The following is a 21,943-nucleotide window of genomic DNA, read 5'->3' as shown; positions in this document are numbered from 1 at the left end:
CTGTGCAGCCTGGATTCTTGAACTGTTGTATGTCTCCATTATTGGATCTACTAGAAATTCGATTTCCATTTAAAACAAATCTAATCTGATTTAAAATAAATTCCCCAAATCCAACTTGACATATTTGGTATCTTTGGCAACTTTGGAAACAGGACTAGAATTTAAAGTTTGTAGCTTTAAGAAATCAAAAACAAAACAACCTGCTAAACCAGAGTAATACAACTAATGCAAACCTCATCAAACCAACACGAGCTGAGCGAAGCTGAGCCGAGCCAAGCCGAGCTGAGCCAAGCCAAGCCAAGCCCCTGGCTGTGAGCAGGAGGAGGAGTAGCCAGGCTGCTGGACTGGCTGATACTGTGATTCAGCTGTTGGGGGTTTGTTAAAGCCTCAGTCAGTCAGTCAGTCAGTCAGTTCAGCTGCTAACACAGACTGAGAGCACATGTTAAATATAGAGCAGACTCTCACTCCTGACCAGGAACAAACAGGCTGAAAGAAGAAGAAGAACTGATTTTATTGAAGCTGAAAGAAAGAGTCTCTCTCTCTCTCTCTCTCTCTCTCTCTCTCTCTCCTCAGTTCTAACTCGCCCTTTGAGCTCACAGACCAAACTTGGAGAGGACGAAGCTTCACACCACTCTGTTACTGCGCCTCCAACTTTGGCAAGAGAAGAAGAAAAAGACCAGAGAAAACTAAAGAGGAACATTAAAGGACAGAAGATATTTCAGAAATAATCAGATAAACACAGTGATGTGAGAGATAAACTCATCACAGAGGACGGGAGTCATATTTTGGGACTGAACAGCTGTGTGTGACACCTCTGACGGACTGAGACAGGTAAGATAAAGTGATGTCATCACTAACAGGTGTTTATTTAACACTTGGTGAAGAAAAAAATATCACTTCTGATAATATTCAATTAAACATCAAACACTGTGTTTAAAATCCTAAAAACTATTGATAATTTTTTTTTAAAAAAAAAACCACTACAAAAAATTCTTGTAAATTTAATCAATAAATCAAGATTAAAAGTTAAAGCATATCACAGTATTTAAATATCATATAACATGAATACTCAGTGCTGAGTTAATTTATTGACAGAATTTTGATGAATTATTATTACAAAGACTGTTGTTTGTTTGGTCAGAAAAAGTCAGCATCACATTGGCATATCACTTTGAATTTATTCGTATCAGCAAAATGTACTTGTAATATCAAAAGTACAATCACAGATATGATGACAGAATGATTCCTATCAGTGTTATATTATCATATGTTATAATATCAGATGATATTGTTACTGCGGCATTAATGTGAAAGCAGCATTGTATCTGGATGTGTAAGAATGCTCTACATTGTCAGCTTGTCTGATTTAAAAAATCTTTATCTGCAAGTAACATATGTGTTGTATAAATACAGCAGAGTAAACAAACAGTGTATTCCCTCTGGGAATAAGACGAAAGTACTCAAGTAAAGTAGATGCACCTAAAAATCATACCTAAGTACAGTACTTCAGTAACTGTACTAAGCTACACCACTGGAAATGAGCAAAAGAAATTAATACCGAGTCTGAATTTACATTACATTCACTGCACAGTGATTCACCTTTAGATATATTTTTTGTTAGTAGTATTAAATGAACAAACTTTACGACAACATAAGCTTACTTTGCAGTTGCCAAACCCACCTGAGACCCTCAGCGGCCCCGAGGGCTTCAAGGTCAACATGTGGCTATTAGTTTGTAGTAATTTGGTTAATCACACTTTTGTTTGGTGATACACAAAACTAAGGCACAATATTAACTTCAGGTGACACCATCATTATTACATAATGATGAGGCTCCATCTTGTAGATAGATCCCAAGTTTAAATCTAGTTTGAAGGACTTAATGTTGCATTTACATGGTTTACATATCTAAATAAATCTGAGCTTAATCATGTCACAAACGTAAGACTAAGTTATACATATGCAGAGAGAGTGGTAGAAACAGTACGGTCATAGGCGTAGATTTCAGGAGGGGACTCAGGGGACACATTTCCCTCAGTATTTATATTTACCCCACCCCCCACCCTCAACGCCCAAATAAAAAATGAAGCATCCAAGGACTTTTATTTTGGCAAAAGTAAAGACAGTTGCATAAGAATGTAGCAGAATACTGCAAATCAAGTGTTTGATGCTCAGAATTTTCTGGCAGAAGACCACCAAACCTCCTGTTTCATACTGTATGTGTCCCCCCAGCCCAGTGTTGAAACAAAACCTATGGCCAAACCTTGTCTCAGAGGGCTTTAGAATCTGTATAATACACAATATCCATCCACTAACCATTGATTCTCTATTCAGATAAGGAAAAACTCCACAAAAAAACCTTCAACAAGAAAAGACAGGATGCAATATATGTTTTATAAACAGAGTAGACCAACAGCAGCAGCAGAATTACAATATGGAGAAACAGAACTGACTGTTTTCAGTAAATAAAGTCCATACAACATGGTAGTGAATGATAAATTAAAGAGTTATGGACAAGAAGTGTTTGGAGTGAAGACCGTGAGTTACTGGAATGAAGGTTCATGTTAAATGTCTGCGTGTTGCTCAGTCTGACTCATGAATGGAGCGGCTGTAAGACGCTCACACAGTGACTCAGTGAGTTATGACTCCCTTCATTCACAGCCCAGTAAATGCTTGTTTCAGGAAGCAGTACATTAGACAGCATTAATTTAATAGATCTTTTACCAGAGTACTTAAGCTCTGCTCTGCCCCGGGGGGACGAGCTGCTTTTAGTGATATGTAGCTGCGGAAAACAGAGAGGAGATGATGCAGTGGGCAGAACAGAGCTCCATGCAAAGTAAAGGAGACTTCTTCAGGACATGGATGTCACCATCTACAACAAAATTATTTGTCTGGTCCTTTCAAAACAGTTACAAACCACTGTTGAAAAAAAAGTCCATTGTATGATGTGACAATGCTGTGGTTAAGGTTTGGTTAGGTTTAGAACCAAAACAACTTGGTTAGGTTTAGGGAAACATCATGTGTTTGTGTTAAAACAAGTACTACAAGTACAAGTATAAGATAATATGTGGCTGAGTCTTACCAAATCAAATGGGGATCTTCCAAAGTTTCTGGGTTTTTAGTACATTTTTTGTTACTGCCCCACTACTGCAGCTTAACAGGGAAACACAAAGATTTAAACAGATGAGTGATGCTGTTATTCTGCTTGCTAAGACAGTCCCAGACATTCATGTTCCCCTGAGGACAAATTATAACAACTGATTCCCTGGCTTTTTCTGTGGCACCATCATATCTTAATATCTTCTTTATAAATGTTTACAATTTTACTAGTATTTCCTGGCATTTGATAAACACAAATAAAGTATCAAATACAGAAAAGGTTCATCCCCTGGGGACCATGACGGTCCATGACAAGTTTATCCTTGAGGTCGAGCTAGAGAAAAGATAATACTGTCACTATAACCAAAATATTTGTAATGGCCAATTGTTGCTGCAAAACTGAACATTTTATCTGACCTGACACAGCTGTGGTTAGGGTTTATGAAATCAATTTGGTGAAAGATCATAAGTAATGACATAAGAATTGGTCATACAGTCATATATACACACAGTATTTTTGAAAACAGGGGTTTCCCCTCCTTCGTTCTGAAAAAAAAAAAAAATCCCATCCACACACACAGTTGCATATAAATTTTTTTTTTTTTTTTTTTTTAAAAACTGTCTAATTGAAATGCAAAAACAAACTGAGACTCTGTCAAGAGCATGCCAAACCAACAGCCGGTCATATTAGAGCTTAGATCGGGCCCAAAAAATCCAGCCCGACCCCACCCTAGCCCCTGGATGTTCTGTCGGAGCCCGGCCCATCCCTTTAACTGTAATTATGAGCCCGATCCCGGCTTAAACTTGACATTTTTTTAAGGATACGAACGTGGACATTGAAGGCTGACTCTCATCTTTCTTTCCATGACAAGCCTTCGTCATGTGCCTCTTAAGTGTTGAGGTCCCTGTCTTTTTGCTGTCATATACCAGCATCATGCTGCACTTGGTACACTCGACGAAGCCGACACACACGTTGTCACCGTCGACAACTCACATGTGCGCGGCCAGTGGCGCCATCAAGGGGGGGCCGGCCCAGGGTCGGGTCGGGTTCGGGCTCGGGCAGAGAATCTAAGCTGTAGGTCATATTGATGTTGGTCACTCAGCAGCCTGATATTTTTTACCTGGACCTTTGTGGTGCATTCTTTCACCCCTGTTTCTCACAAACATGTAAGAAGTCCTGTAAGTAAGGCTAGAGTAAGCATTATTTTGGTCACGTCTGCCATTGCACGAAATGTCCCCTCATTTGTGACACCTCACAAAGAAGATAACAGTATACACTGTTATGTTACAAGCCAAAAACTCCTGTTGAAAACTGAGTTTCTGACAATCTTTGCCATGGATAGAGTTTAAAAAAGGTCTGTTTTTGGGAAACTAAAATGCCCTTGTGCAGATGAAAGGCCACATTTTTGAATATACTGTATACCTTTTGTCAGTGACTGTGATAAAAGAAGCCAACTTTCCTCCTTTGCGCCCAATGGACAAGACTCATAATTCCAATGGCCACTAGAAGGCGCTGAACATAAAAACACGCTATAGAGCGCTACAGGGCTGATGGTTTTTTGGTGGGCCGATGCAAAAGTTAGTGATGCCCTGGTTCCCTCATCAAAATGGGATTTTTCCACTGGATTTTGGATTATTGCAGAAATCAAGTTCTGTGGCAAACAGAAGTTTATGGAACTTACAGGTTTAATTCAGCAAGAAAAATGAACACCATTTTTATGATTTTTTAAGGTGTAAATGCAATTGCCAGAAGTAAAAAGCATCGTTAGGCTGTTAACAAACTATACCATGATGCCTGAAGTCGTATGACTTCAAATTCCCACCACTATGAAGCTGTAAAGCCGTGTTAGGTGTGGGACATTCTGTGGTCTCATTTAGCCCCTCGTTAAAGCTACCTTTTCTAAGACACGTAAAAGCATCACAATTCACAAGCAATATATTTAATGAGGTATATTATGCAGTAGAAATGTGAAAGTCTCTTGAGCTTGTGTTAACCACAGACCTTATTTCAGGCATCTAAACCTATTCAAAAAAACTCATTAACTTTACGAGAAGAACTGGGAGTGCTAAAATGCAACTTATTTCCGGGATTACGGACTCATTCCTGCACCACTTTCTTACTGGGCATTTGCTGGAAATGTGCCGATATTACTTTTTTTCTTGGGAGGACAGCCTTCTGCATAACGTATTAAGTACCAAAGATTATAAAAATATACACATTTGTTTTGCCGATAACCAGTTTTATTTTCTGTTTGTTTTTTTTGGAAATTATTGAATGTTCATATATACAGCGTGATTGTAAATACCTGTAAACTGCAGACTCTGCCATGGTTCAATGTTTTGCTCAATAAGAGCACTGATGTCTGCTGTAAGAATCAAACCTGTGACATCTGGATGTCAGGACAGTTTGTCTGCCCTGCAGACGACGGCGCTACTGTTTGCCTCCCCTTCTAGTTAAATGTGGAAAATGTGCCCCATTTGATCTACGTTTAATCCAAACAATAAACACAGAGGCTCTTTGGCTCGACCTCCTCTGTGTTATTGTACCCAGCATGCTTTGCCCTGCCCAGATCTCATGGGAACTCTCTCTCCATTAATAGCTTTTTTCCACTGTTTTCATTGCGAGTTAGTTTTGAATCCTTTTGCTGAGGCAGATATGTAGAGGAAAGGATTATCTTCAACAGAACACTTCAACAGAAGTCTGTCATTTTGTTTCATTTATACAAGGATGTTTTCTTTTTATCTGAATTGTAAAAAAAAATCCCCCTAAAAAGTCAAGGTGTTTGTTTTTCTGGCCTGTTCGTCAGCAGATATATCAAGCTCAAATTTATCAACAGGTTCCCGTAAAATGTAGTGGACAAATGGGCTCCAGGCCAACAGACCACTTATTAGGTTCTGGTGATGATCCAGATCTGAGATTTGTTCCCTCAGGGATGTTGAAAGGGATGTCAAAATATCAGCTTCACTTAAAATGTTATAGAGGGTTGCAAATATTTCATTTATCTTAAGATGGAGGAAAAATTTCTCAACCTTTATGGGATACTTCATTCTTAAGGGGATTTTCCCAAATTTGGTGTTTTCCGTACCTTCAAACTCTCCCATAGATGTTCAGATGGGTGGAAATCTGGTGACTCTGAAAATCCATTGCAAATGATTTACATCATTTTCATCAAACTATCTGCATTCCCACTTTGGTATCTTCCTAAAATGATAGCTGAGGCATTTAGCATTTTCTCCCTTCTGACCTTCTTCTCTACTTCATCTTTTCCCCCTTCATCAAACTCCCGCTTCAGTTCGTAACACTGTGTCTTTCAGTGGCAGCCCAAGGCCAGCTGATAAGATGGGAGCCATGAGATCATTCTGCCAATTCAGCTCAGTAATCTCTGTGGGAGGTTTAAAGGGGGACGTTCAACGTCGTCTGCCCTCTTGTTTGGTTTCATAACAGTGACTGCTGTTCCCATGACAGCATAACAGGGAGCACAGAGGAGGACTGAGTTTGTTTGGGTACAGTTTTCTTTTCCGAGGAGGGCAAACAACTGATAATATCATGATGGATTACGCTGGCAAAGACGTGACATTAGAGGTCATTTCAGCTTAGCTCGGAATCCTCAATAGGCCCTTAAAAACGTTGGTGGTGTCACCATGCTTCTTTGATAAATTTCTTGTCAAATTAAAGCTGGGACATGGTGTACTTTGACTACTTCATCTGTTTGTCCAATGTGTCCTATGTGTGCTGCATGTGTCAGTTGATGCCTGTCAAATGCTGTGACATAAAGCAGTCAGTGTGTATTGTGTTGTATTTGTCTCAGTAATCAACTGCCTTTAAAGCATTTTCCTGACTGCCTTTTATAAAAGACACATCTATACAAACAGTTAACAGGACACCTTGAATGGCAGACTTTTCTCAAACTATAGAGATTGATTCTTGATCTAGGAAACAGTAGTTTGACCCCAAAAAATGTCCACTTACTAGCTTGTATCAGCGGATTGAGTCCTTCAAAGACGCTGAGGAAGCAATATTTGTAAATCTTTCTCAGAGCCAATAAGAAAAGAGATTTTGCGTGATACATCATCTTGATGTAAAACACATGTCCCATACTGTTAACACTGATGCGCATGTGTTACTGGCCATGCAATGTGGAAGCAAACCAGGAGGTTGTTTTTGTGGTGTAAATACTTGTCACTTCAGTGAATGGGTGCCATCTTGGAACAGTTCTCGTAATGTAAGCTCTACACATATAAAATGCACACTTTGAAAAGAACCTTTCAGAGCCAGGCTCCCTCTGTCTCTAGATTTCTTTGATTAACTTCATTATCCAAAAGGGAAATTAGGCTAAGTAGTCTGCTGCTGTCTGATGCTTAGCAGTCGTCTTGCCTAGGTATCTTGCTTTCCATCATCCCCTCCTCCTCCCGATAAGAAACTCAGCTTAATTATCAGCAAAATTATCTTGTTAAAATGCTGAATGTTAGCATCTTTATACACAACCTGCACATGCACACTTGAGGCATGATAATATAAGCATGTTTAACATTACTTCTCTCTAACTCTGGCATGTATAATTCTGGTTTATCTAATCAAAATATGTGGAAATCAAAAATGTTCTAATCTGTGAGTCATGGTGTCATACTCCATTTTTCTACATTGTCAAATTTGTGCTTAGTTTATATTTAATAATCTGCTTAGTGATATGAAAGATTTCTTGCATCAATTATAAGTTCATCTCTGCCTTTATTGGTTACTGTGATGGTCCGTGAGTCTCCTCTGAGGTCACTTATGGGATGGTCCGAGGTTATTCCCCTCTTATGAGTCATTTCTCAAGTCAGTGAAATACTAAATCACTGGTGGGCTGACCACAAACCACTTGAGATTCATCAGCATTCAGGAGCTAAATGGCTTGTAAAAAACGTAAAACTGACGTGAAATGAGCAGTGGTCAAAGCCTCTGTTACTCTCATGATATCCTGCCCACTCTCTCTCTCCTCACCCCCTTGTCTTTTTACTCCCAGAGTTTATGAGGGAAGTGACTTCATGCTCATTCCATTTGAAAGGCATGTGAGACTTGGCTGCAGCCCGGCTGCATGTTGGGAGTGATGTCAGCTTTCTGGACTGGTCACTGCTGATTACAGCTCTTGCACAAACCGCTGGGAGGATAAAAAGTTGCCTTGTTTCAGCCCACGAGCTTCCCCCCGGTGACTGACGTGATCCGGGAATGTATTTCTAATTAAAGTCGCTCTGGGCAAGAATTTTATGTTGGGTGCAACATAAAGGAGTGTCTCATGCTGCTATAGCTCATGTATGGTGTAATGATGGGACAATGGCTAAGAAAATTCCATCCATCTAACACCATTTAAGCAAAACTCTATTAAACAGCAGACATAGACTCACTGTCTTTGCTTTGACAGAATGATTTATTATCTGTTTGCTGCCAAATGTCTGCATGCTGATAGACATCTCAATCTTGGATATAAAACTGCAGTGTAAGTGGTATTGGAGGAAAGTGTCTGCCAAATACTGTAAGTGGAAATGTAAATGTAATAGCTTAAGTAAAGATGAGTAAAGATTGAAGTACCTGCACTGACTGAGAGGATTTAAGCAGTAAAATTTAGAAAGAAAATCATCATCTTCTTTAACTGTTGAGATCATAACAACACAAGAGCTTTTTCAGTTTCTTTGCAAAAGGCCCGGAGACCTCTCCTACACAGGAGCAAGACATACAAACTTTGATGTTTTGCCTCTTTTTGGTTGTTGTTGGTTTGTATTTCTCCGTAGTCATAATCCATCATTTTGTGGTGTTGTGTCTCTTTAAGATTTTTTTGTTGTCATTTTTGTTTTGTAGTCATATTGAGTCTTTTTCATCATAATCCATCCATCTTCATATACTACAACATTTTTCCAAATATGTTTCAAGGGAAATAGAAGTGCTACCTGAATTATGTCAACAAAATGCTACGTTAGTTTAGGGAACAATCATAGTTTTGGTTAAAAATTGAAAAAAGAAAAAAAAGACACTGTCAGTATCACAGTTGACTTTTTCAGTCCTTAAAGGAACTGTATACGACATTCAGAGCATAACTATGAGTCAGGACAAGGCTCTCAACATGGCTGTTGAGGTGGCTGAGCCAGTAGTTAGCAGTTAACAATGGCAACAGTGCTGACTTAATGATGTTAACCTGAGGGGCAGTAATCACACATAACCACTGTATGAGTGCAATGCTAAGCGGCAGTGATGAGTTAGTGGGATACACACACAGGAACGCACATACACTAACATGCATGTGTGGCTGGGTCATCTACCACAACAAAAAACAGAGAAGCTCAGATTACAAAACACACAGAGGGAGCAGCTGTTACATCATGATATCTTTACCAAGCGGCAACCTCAGGGGCTGAAAAATGAAGCCAATATAAAGTGCCAAAAACTGCAGTGCCTTCAATGGCCATTTGAGGCTGACTCCAGAAGCAACTATCCTCATAGATCCCCCTGTTAAAATATATTTGACTTTACAGCAGAAATAAACATGTTTACAGCCTGGTACAAAAAATGGGTCTCTATAGCCAATTTCCCCCTTCATGACAACTGAACTGAGGAGGAGGGGGTGGGGGGTGGGGGTGTTATATAACTCACTCTTTTACATTTTATTGCATAATTAAGGGTATATATGGTCACTTTGGTTAAAAAGAAAACGAGGTGATGGCCAAATTTGCTGTACTTGAGGCTTTTAAACGAGAGACCACAAACCAATGGGTGACGTCACAGCTACATCCATTATTTTAAAGTTCACGATGCTATAATAATGCTCTGAATGTCATACACAGCACCTTTAACCCAGACTATGATCTCTCACTAACCATAACGAGTACCTTGAGTTGCCTAAACATAACCATATAAATGTTATTTTGTTTTATTTGAGAGAAGAGAGTGCAAATTGTAGGCACAAAAAAGAAATATGTAGTCAGTGAATGTTTTGCACATATTATGTTCATTAAACTACAATTTTATACCAAAAAAGAAAGCAATATTGTAGACATGTAAATTCTAGGAGACAGGGTTGACTTTGTCATATCTGTACTAATAATAAAATCTATTTATGTGTAAGCAAATCCCTCCAATTTTAGTTCTTTTCAAGGTTTTTTTTGAAAACTTCATTCACAATGACACATCAAAAGATGTGCTAGACCTAAATCTCCTCCTTTACCTCTGTTTACTGCAAAATGACTTCACTTCATCTCTTTAGCAGATAAACCTCCCTGCAGGACTTGTAAACACATTAATAGCTGTCTGAAATAACCTTTGCATTAAGTCCAAACTTCTGACCCAGTTTTCACTCCTAGTTTTACATTAAATTGGGCTGCATGTATGATTTCTATTTTTGTGGCAGCCTCTTCACGGCCCTGCTGCTCGCTCATCTGTAGAGCCTTAAGACCTCCATATAAGGTGGTGGATAATGATGGCAGGGTCACTGCAGTCAGTTGACTCTGTATATAAACCTGTATCTCATGTAATTTAAATAAGTTTCAAACTGTCCAAACTGTTTTCAGCTGTCAAAAAGTGAAAGCAGTGATGAGCATACATATTTGAGAAAGTGTATTTAATAAAATCTATGTTGGATACATTAAAAATATGCACACACACACACACACACACACACATATATATATATATATATATATATATATATATTACCATATTTGTTAAAAAAAAAAAAAAAGTGAACTAGTACAGTTTTGGTCAGAACTGCACCAATTTTGATTATTTCCAAAATGAGTCAGCACACAATTTAGCTTGAGGTCAAACTTTGAACTTAGAACCACAATGTTTCATTTTACAGTGATGCTTATTTGTATTCAGACTCCATAGCAATTTGGTATTTTAGAGGCATGAAAAGAACTTACTGGCAATGGTAGCTGCTGCATATATTTTAGGAAAATTTACTGGACGGAAAACACGAGAAGTCCTCCAAATTCAACAAGAAAATACATCACATATTTTACTACACAGTTTTCCGATCTGACGTCACTATCAGCCAGATGACATCAATTGTCTGTGCCTTGCAAAACCATTTCAAAACACTGCTGAAAAATAATAGTTTTCTGATGAAACAGCGCTGTGGTTCAGGTTTTTAGGTTTTAATATTACTCCTTCATTAAAGGGAAAGTGCTTAAACTCAAATTTGTGATGCTATAAGGTATAAAGTCTAAAGCTGCTCCATAGACAATAAATTGGTAAAGATGTCATAGCTGACACTGAGAACAGCCAGGGGAATGTTCTAAGTATATGGGTACATTTTCTCTATCAGAACACTATAAAACTAATTTGGGTATAAAATGAAGCAATAAATCACCAGAGGCTGTGGTCTGCAGTAATTTTAGAATAGCTAACCGTTGTTAGGCAGGACTTGCAGCAGAGTATGTTGAAAGTCTGAGGTCAAAGTCACCTTCACCTCCTAATGACGAACTTTGCAGGGATATTAAAGATGTTCCGTCTTAAATCTCAATATAGACACAGTTTTACTGACGTGGTTTCCTCACGTGCCATTGCTGCAGGCTTTTCCTGACGAGTGCAGATTATAATTGTTCTATTCTGGATGTCGCTATGACGTGCTAAGGATGGTAATGTGAGCCTGTAGTGACATTCAAGCCTTAACTGTAAGTGTCTCTATTTCAAGCGCATGGTGCTTGATAGTCTGATATTAGTCAAGCACTGTACACTATATTTCAGCCTGCAATGTCGAGTGGTTTTCCACAGAATCATAAAAGCCAGAATGACATGCTGATGCAAGAAAAACTCTGATGGTTTCTTGCAGCCTGGTACAGAATGTGCTTTCCTGTTGATATGTCATTAACTGTGCAGGTAAATGTGTATTTGTACTTGGATCACCAGAGGTATCAAAGTGAAGGAAATGCAAAGTGGACCCCTGTGCATAGATTCATTGTGTTATCTGAACTTGTCAGTCCTCTTAACAGCTTGTGACCTCATTGTGACTGGGTCAAAGAGGTTGTCTGGGACTGGTGTACTATTTGAATGTATTGATGCAAGGAGGATGTCTACCATCATGTGAAACTAAAGTAAAGTCTTTTCATTTAGCCATGCTAGTAGCATGGTTATAGGATGACAGTATCGGTCAAAGTGGTGTAATATCATGACAAGAAATTTTGGACAAAAAATCTCATGGTGCACAGAGGATCCTATTGACTTGGGTGTGTCTCTGACTTTTCCTCTAGCGCCACCATCAAGTCAAAATTTTAACTTATTGATACTTTGGTTTATGTCCAAATTCCTGCAGAATTAATGACCTTCCCATCAGCCTCAGCTGTACTTTGTATTCACAACTTATAAGCATGTTTGCATGCAAAACTAAAATGGTAGATATGGTCAACATTATACTTGTTGGCATTAGGAAGTATTGTCTTTAGCTACTTTTATGCTGCCTCTTCAAGGCGGGAATTTCATACCAAAATACCACCTCACTTTTCTGTATAAAAGGAACAGTCGTGGAAAAGGGGGACAGAGCTGTCTCGCCTGCAGGCAGCACTAAAATGACGACTGTATGAAAGGGACAGCCGGCAGAATGGGTCCATGGACTAGATAGGTCTGACGTTTTGACAACGTATTATATGTGGGACCCACAGCTGGGATATTTAAAAAGAGGCTGATAGCCGTTAGCAGCTAACTCAAAGAAGAAGAACAGCATCCGGAAATGTCCACAAACTCGGAAAACAATGAGGTCTGGGAGCTCATTACCCTTTGTGCAGGGGATGAGATCAGCTGCCATATAACAGAGACGGTAAATGATTGATATTGTTTATAAGGCGCTGCTGTTGCATATGTTGTGTTACATGTCATGCCTGTCAAGCCACTTCTGCCTCCATGATGCTGGCATGCTGTCTAAAATCACACATTGGAGTGGCATAATGGCACCATTGTTTGTTTCTGTGTAAAAATGCAAAGGCCACACAAAGAAGGGACTTCCTAGCGGCCTTATAGCGTGACCTCTGTATGAAAGGGGCTATTTTGAGCATGTTAGCATTTAGCCGAGAGCACCATTGTGCCTGAGTACAGTCTCATGCATGGCTGCAGACTCTTGTTGCCTGATGGTCATGTTTTCTTTGAAATTGTTAAAAAAGGAAGTTTTTGTGGTTTAAATTTCCTGGAGGAAGTCAAACATCAGTGTGTGACACAAGAACAAAAAGTGTGAAAGCCGGTTTTAGCCATTGTATTGTTTTTAAATCTTGTTATAATATCAGATATTTGACTTTGTGTTCTGGACATCATGATGAAATGACCCCGTTATAATGAAAAAATGAGAATGAATCCATTATTTGTTCTTGTCAGTTCTGTTCCAGTTTGTCTGCATCTTAGCTGCACTGTCTTTCACGGAGAGAAGTGCAGCAGGACTAACTTTGTGAAACACAGGCGCAAACAATTACTTTGGTATGTGCAGATGATGAGATAATCAAGCGGTGACCTTGAGATAACGAGATTCTAAAACGGCACAAAGCACGGGGCTACTGAGGTCACAATTTCCAGTTAGGTAGGTATGACATCACTGCAAAACTTTTGACCCAACTTAAAAAAAAATTATGTCAAGATGAAAAAAGGGAATGCATCTGATGAAGATCAATTGATAAAATGCTCATATGGATCTAATAAACGTGTCTGGGAGGGCCTAGTTGCAAATATTTTTCACGTTTTAATATTGGGGCCGTTGATTTCAATGATTGATATAAATTAAACCAATGAATGTGACTTTTTTTCTTTGGATGATAATCTGCAGATTCATGTACCATTTTGTAAAATTTAAACTGTAACCAAAGACCCTCAAATTGTCAAAATATTCTCACCACAAGACCCCATAGTTTTTATGTAATTGTAGATGTTCAATTTTCCATTTTTCAGAAAACTGTAAGGACTTTTTTTTAGCTTCAGAGTTTAATTTTCTTGACCAGAAAGACCATTTAGTAGCTGTTCTGGAGCTTTCCATCGTATCACGTGATCTTCATGAGTAGCTGAAGTTGTCCAACAATAATGTAACCTCACACATTACATCTTAGTTCACTTTAATCATATAAATGTATCTCACTGACAGCACTATTAATATTTTTGTTTATGTGTAACATTTAAGTTCTTGTTCCCTTGCTTCAGGGTAATTTTAGTTCCTACCTGCTGTTGTTTGTTGGGGGGAAGTTGAGAGTGTGACAGTGACAGGTGTAATGAGCAAATTATTGTAAAGCTGATTCATTAAAGGAGAACTGTAGTCTGCACAACCCAGAGTGACTGAGGAAGAATTCAGAATTACAACAATAACCATCCAAACTAAACCCAGATGATCACTTTTATTCAACTTCCCTGTTGTGAATACACTCAAATCTGACTCTTTCAAAGGCAGTTTGACCTGCGTGTGAACCTGAACCGCTCAGCAGTCGTGCAGCTTTCCTCTTCAGAGAGGCTGAACATAACGTGCAACAATCCTAGACACTGTTGGAAAGTTGGAAACCACGTTTTTCATCCAATGGCCGCGGTAGCTGTTACCTCCCAGATGTCTTTCACCACTCGCACCGTTTTACAAGCTCAGATGGATGGAAATAAACCTCCAAACAGTCAGTGGCTCCCTGCCAGCTGAGCTCACGGAGCAGACAAACCTGTAGCTGGTGGCTGGTTTAAGCTTCCCATTAAAGTATCTCTTCTTAGTGTGTTTGAGTTGTGGTAGCTGTGTGGACAGTCGCTAATAAAGGGGATTTAGAAATAATAAAATAAATAGACGATAAGCTTAGATGAAAAATGAGTTGAAGTGTAAACAATAAAGAGGAGTTGAAATTTTAATCAAAATGAGACCAGACCCTAGCACAATCGTTAGAACTGAATTAGGACTGAATGCCCCAACGATCTCTGAAGCATATAAATGTGTGTTTAAGAGAAAGGGAGAAACAGAGAGAAGGGAAGAAAAGGCGTAAAGTGGACAATTGCATGCAATGCTTCTATAGACTTACGCACTGTAACTAAGTAGGAACTGCCCTGTACCTGCTGAGTTGTAAGAGCAAATGTCATCACCAACTGTTCCTGGTTTCCTGTGTGCTGCAACTGGGGCCTAATACCATCTATTAAAGACTAGTGGTGAGGCTGAAATTTTTTCCTGATTGAACTGCTTCGATGTTCATTGTTCCTAAGGTTTTGATGGGGTGCGGAATTAACTGCAGAGGTCTCTTCATCTCCAAAACAAACTTATTCTGTGATGTAAACCGGTAGAAACCTATGTTAAAGCAGTTTTTACATTACAAATCAGTGTTTTTCCAATGCTGCTCATTGCAGATGGGCTGCTAACTACAGTGGCCGACGCTGTAACGTGAAGAGCCCTGTCTGGAGCCAGTGTTTGGTTTGTCCATTCTGGGCTACTGTAGAAACATGATTGTGAACTTGCTGATATATATATGGACAAGGACCCGCTCCCTATGTAGATGTAAATGGCTTATTCTACATTAAGGAAAACACGATTCTTATTTTCAGGAGATTAAACACTAAAGAAAATATTCATATATTCAATTTCTGCCAATATATCCCCCTTAATCCTACACACTGGATCCTTTAAGGTGAGAACAATGGCGGGATGATGTCATTTCCACTGGGAATAGAAGGACACGTCTCCCACAATGTTCAAAATCCTATTTTTGTCGCCCCTCACTTTTACAGGTCCAGTTTGATTCAGTTAGTTAAAGACCAGTGAAGCATGTCCACTTAGTGTCCAGCCACTAAGATTCACATGAAAGTAGCTCTGAGATGATCAAAACGTTAATCTTAGTTGTCTTCAATTATTATTGTGGGCGCTGGAAGCTCACAGCATTTAGGCTTATACAAGCAGTAGTGAGTGATTTGCAGACCTTTTTTTGTCTGCAATAAATTCAAATGAGCCCAGTAGACTCAATGTTCTTCTCTTACTTCTTCAAATTGTAAATCTAGCAAACAGATTTGCAGAAAATAACTGCTTTTGTGAGGTTATAAGGATTGTTATCCTTGATTTATCCTTGTGCAGTTTCATAAATACATCATTATGCAGCCCATGTACTATAGTGAAGCTAAGCAATTTTGTGCTGATAGCAGTGGTATTATTTAATTTGAAAAGAAATAAACACAGAGATTTTGCTGGAATGATTCTCCTGCAGATCCGCTGTCTGAGGAGAAATAGAGACTTTGAACCAGTGAAGCGTAAAGTCAGAGGCATTTAGGGAATGATGAAATCTGTGATTAACTGACAAATCATGATCCATATTTGACTGAAATATTAAACAGTGGATTAATGACAGGAGTATGTTTGTTTTGGCTCAGCTGTAAAGTTATTTTTCATCTGCAAACAGTCCCAAGCCCTCCTGCAGCACAGATGACTGACTGCATTTACTTTCCCCCTTATGGTGAGTTACAGCGACAGGGGAGACCTTTTTAAACCTCCTCACCAAGCTGATCGTTCCCTTATATAGTCATTTTTCAATCTACATGCCTAAATCATATTGCACATGAAAAGTATGACGTCTGAAGAACTACAAAGTTGAGCTGGTGAATTTGGACAGCTGCCATCACTTCCAAAGCAGATCATAGGGAGCTCTGCACAATTGCATTAAAGCCATCTTGTGTTAGACGTTATAGTAACCAGGCTAAGTACATGTTCTTCTTTTACCATATTTCATATCTCATTTGTTTAATATATTGTTTTTCCTCTTGAAACAGGATGTTAGGATAGGACATAATGCAGGAAAGGATCATTTTAACTAAACCAAATGGATATCAGCTAGCCAGAGAGAGGCACTTGGTTAGTTTCAATTTAGATTTGATTTTTTTTATTTTGCACTTATACACAAACAGAAAAAAAAAAGTTACAGAAAATGATGGGACAATATGTTTAATTGGAATACAAGGACAAAGGGAAATGACTGTTAAGAAAATGTATTGATTATTTTTTTTATCATAATTTTGTTTAGGCCTACATAAAGTACAAAAAACAGAAATATTTTGTAATCTTCTGTCATTTATGTTGAAACAGATAAACATTATGGTGTTACAAAAGCTATAAAAAGTCATAAAAGTCCTTTTTTTCTTGTTTGACTTTAATTTCACTGCATGCAAATGTTGCATCATTGGTGGAGTGAGCAATAATTTCAATACCATTTGATTTATTTCAGTAGTGTCCATAATAATGCCAGGAGTCCAATTTGGAAAAGCAGCCAATGTTGGAAAAACTTAAGAAAAAGTATGACTGAAACATTATTAAATATGAGCCAAGTTTACCATAACAATAAATCATACTTTTACCCTTGGCAGGTATTGACTAGCTAACAAGTGACACTGCTTTGACAGAAAATTAACATGCTCTCTTTGTCTACCATTTTCCGACTACTAAATAGCCTGTCAGAATCCAAATAGATACGATCCATTTCTCCAAACTGTAATCAAATTATGCAAAATGCAAATAAATATGGATGCCTCAAGTCAGCTAAAATCTTCTTTTTAGGGTAATTACACCCAAATTTAAAGGACAAAGCAACCTGCTCTCATCCTCATACTCTTCAAATACTGCTGCTTTGTCAGTGGACCTAATCGTCAAAATATGATGCGCAAGGTAGCCTTCTATGTCAGTTTTGGATGTTTACAGATGACCTCTCAGTTGATGCTTGTTACATGCATTGTGTCTTTTCAAAATACATTTCCATTTTTGTAGAAAATGTAGAGTTTCTGCATCTTAAATGCATACAGTCTTTTTCAAAATAAACTTACTATGGCAAAAAAAGACAATGCTTAGGATTAGGACACAAAAGCACACGATTAATTTTAGAAAAAAAACATCATGGTTTGGTTTAAAATAAGTACGGCTCTTGCTTACTTAATGTCATGCCACGTGACATACAACACGTGACATACATCACTAATGTTGCATTCTACACATTCTAGCACACTACAATGTTATTAAAATAACTCCACCGACTTTTTGTTTCACACAGGAAATGAACAGTGGCCTCCCGGGTGAAAGTCCAGTGTTTGCTTGGCCTGTCCATCTCCACTCTTGCCTGCCCTATATGGACTCACTCACTCTTTATACAACGTTAGTTGCTGGCGGCATCAGAAATAGCCGCTGCCTAGTGTGAATCATACCGCAGTGAAGGTGTCTGGAACCAACATTCACTGACAAAGCAGAGGTATCTGACGAATTTGTTTGTGGCCAGCAGTGTCAGAAATAGCCACCATCCGGTGCAGATCATACCACCACGAAATGTACCTCTGTACGTGGTATTTGACGAGTTGGGAGTGAGAACAGGTTGGATGTGTTATATTATTATACTGGAAGTGTTACATTGCTACAGTATTATAACTGGCAGTCATTGCATTGACGTGAATGATCAGAACTCATAAACATTTTACTCATACCTACCACCAAATATGGCCACAGTAGAGTGAGTAGGCAACTAGAGGTCAGAATATGTTTGATACACTGTTGTGCCATGAGAAGTATACCCAACTCTTTTACAGCTAATTCACCACTGATAACGTTTGTAGTGCGATAGTTGTAATTAATCAAGATAATGAACAAGGAATGGTGTGTAGTGTTTCAAAACAGAGAAAACAATTAGATCACAGAGGCCAGACTTGCTAGCAGGATCTATATTTACCCGAGGACACATCTCTCATATATCATTATTATATGAGCTGGATCAAATACAAAGAAACATGACCCAGTGAATGTTTAGTTATTGCTCCGGGGTTTTGATTGACCGGGCGTGACCCTGCTTTAGTTAACTGTTGAGGCGTTGTAAGCTAGTGTGATAAACAGGCAGTGACAGTTTGTTTACAACAAGTAGTGTTATGGAGGAGCACGAGAGCTGCAGCTGTGAAGGAATATGGAGGTTCAGGCATCCATGGGATTGCTGATGGATCATAAAGTGATAGCGCTGGAGTTCCACCTTGTTGGACTCTGCACAACACAAGCGGGGAGACCCTAAAAATACCCCCTTTAAAATTTCACCAAAGAAACAGCTGCGTCTGCTGCACAGGGTTCAGCTCACAAATAGAGGCGAAGGACAAACGATACATTTCAGTTGTGGGCTGTAAAATGGATGATTGACAGCTCTCTCATGCTCTTTGTGTGTGTTAGTTTGCTATAATACGATGTTAATGTTGGCAAAACAAAACACTGTTAGCATGTCTGTTCTCTTGCGCTCGCATCATATCATGCAGACTGTAATTATGAGCAGCCAAGTGGGAATCTAATGAAGAGTCTACAGCCACGCTAGTTGCGTTCAGTGGTGCCTCCAGAAATGTTTCATAGGGGTGGCCAGATATGGGGTACTGAAAATCTTGGTGTGGCACACCAAAACCAAAAGCCAAAACTATATTTTAGGAATCTGCAAATGCAGTTGTAGTTTTTCTGATGTTCATAGACTAATACTGGTACAGTTAACATTTTGAGTTCCACAACAATCCTGTTTTAATGTGTGTATCTATACATGTTATGTGGTTAATTGTTCTTTCAACAGGCTGGTTGTCTTTTTCCTTTAAAATACAAAAATACACCTTTAATTCGGTGGAGTACATTGATTGTCAGGAACAAAACTATCACCGGGAACGAGCATTCTCAAGTTTAAGAGAGACTCATGGGTACCCAGAGATCTAGTTTTATTCAGATATATTAAGATGAGATTTTGAAGGTACCCTTTGAAAATGGCCAAGCCAGTTGCTCTAACCTTTGAGTGTTATTTAGCCCCCTTGCCAGCATGATACCAATGAATGCCTTAGATTGTCTAGTTACAAAAGAAACCACTTCCTTGCCGCTAGCTTAAAAACAATGAGTGCGCCAAAGCCACTTAAGGACAGTATTACCAGCCTCCAATTATTTTCATGGTGATGTGTGGGCAGCAATTGTATCGGGAGGGCAGTGCCCCCTGATTTTGAATGCATGACTTGTAACAGAGTGTTTTTATGTTGTAGGTAGTACAACTTTTACTTTAGTAAAAAAGCTAAGTAGTCCTTCCACTATAGGCACAGTGAGATGGTGCAACTTCATGAGAAGTTACTATAGGCGATCACAAAAATCATTAGGATTCATCCTCTGGGAACCATGAATGTCTGGACAAAATACATCCAAGGACAAAGTGCTGGACTGACAAACTGACTTTCTATTCCCAAAACTAGCATGTACACAAATATGACTAATAAAGCTTTTTATAAAACTCAAACTGATTAGAAAACATCCAGACGTGTGCTGCACAAAGATATTTCATTTGGACACACATACTGTAGTCCTACTTTGGAGACACTTGTTGATTCGAGAATCAAACCTGTGACCTTCTCATGAGTGGACGAGCTTTCTAACCACCACTGCCAACATACCTCCTCTGCCTACTTATCCACTGTAGGTCTCGTGTGTCGACCACGGGCCACAGCTGTCTGAGGTTTTATCCGGTCTCAAGCGTAAATCAGAGACCAGTTTAGCCTCATCGCGTCTCCATAAATATCTCTCCCCAGAGAGGACTAAAGATGCAATCTACAATTTTATTTGGTGGGTTATATTTACGGTTTATTTACATTTCTTCCATAGGAGTTTCAAGTGTTTTTAAGCCATCTTTCACCGCAGTGGTTGTCAACATTATAATATAAACTAATCTTTAAAAGCCTCAAAATACATGCTACACTCTTGTTAGACATTGCGCATTTACAGCCCTTATATCAAAAGCTTAGATAGTAAATTGCATTATAATCATGGGTCCAGCATGTACACGGACAAAAGTGTGTAGACGCAGGGGCAATACACTCATATACGATTGTTTAACATCTTATTCTAAAACCTGGCTGCATGGATTTTCCACAAGAACATTAGGGAGGTCCTCTACTGATGTTGGGTGATCAGGTCTGGCCCACAGTACGTTTTCAACTTCATCCCAAAGCTGTTGGATGGGGTTGAGGTCAGGGCTGCACCAACTGGGTTTTATTTATGGAAGTGGATTTGTGCACATGGGGGTATTGTCATGTTGACGCAGGAAAGGGATAACACAAACTGTTGACACAAAGTTTGAAACACGTGTTGTCTTAAATATCATTGTATGCTGTAGCATTAAGCAGCCCGAGACCAAAGGCACAAGATGCCCCAAGCTATTGGCCGTAGAGGACAACTAGGGAGAGGTTTAAAATAACAAAAAGTTACAAATTTAAAATCCATTTCCAAGATGCCATGTATGTCTTTGCACTAGCAGAGTGGACTGTTTTCGTGATGGTCAAACACTCAGAGTGGAATCTATCATCAGTGCTCGACTCTTCTTCATCATGGTGTAACGCTGATAAGGTCACTCTGTGAAATGACTCCATGAATCAGGGTTCCTCTCTTGTGAAGGTAAACTGTTTACACAGATCAGTTTGCTTATCTGGGACGGGATACGACATCGTGCTGGCATGTGGAGCCTCGGTTCCATTGAGACCTGCAGAAATTTTTGATGTAACACTTGGCAACCTGGATGAGAACTTTTACACAACCTGTAAACAAACCGTCTGTAATTACAGACCTTATACTCACTGTTTACTCACTTTTTCAGTTGCAGAACGACGCTCCTCTTTTAAGGGTCTTAATAATGTTATTTCAATAAAATGCTGATATAATTTAAATTATCCAATAGGTGTTCTAGTGTAAAAAAAAACAACTTGATTTTATGACATATCTATGATACATCTGAAACTTTTAAGTAAACATGGCATTAATGTTCTTAACAGAAAATCAATTTATTTTTAAGTTCTTTGGAAAACTGGGTTTATTTCAGCAATAAGCACTGAAAAAATGGATGTTAGAATCCTGCAAATTAAAAAAAAAAGTAACTTTTG

The 21,943-nt window shown here is 38.8% G+C and overlaps 1 protein-coding gene across 5 annotated transcripts in view; it reads left to right on the top strand.

Annotated features, from left to right (window-relative positions):
• The first annotated feature begins 390 nt into the window (after positions 1 to 390).
• filip1b (filamin A interacting protein 1b) overlaps positions 391 to 21,943 on the top strand; it is a 50,645-nt gene continuing 29,092 nt past the window's right edge. For all 5 annotated transcript variants that reach the window (XM_033648837.2, XM_078174042.1, XM_078174043.1 and 2 more), the window contains exon 1: positions 391 to 831. The gene's annotated coding sequence lies outside the window, so the exon portion shown is untranslated. The remainder of the gene's footprint in view (positions 832 to 21,943) is intronic.

This window comes from Epinephelus lanceolatus, chromosome 13, assembly GCF_041903045.1.
Source record: "Epinephelus lanceolatus isolate andai-2023 chromosome 13, ASM4190304v1, whole genome shotgun sequence".
Classification (NCBI taxonomy): Eukaryota; Metazoa; Chordata; class Actinopteri; order Perciformes; family Serranidae; genus Epinephelus; species Epinephelus lanceolatus.
Note: the sequence above shows the minus strand (reverse complement) of the source record. Positions and strands in the feature narration are given on the sequence as shown.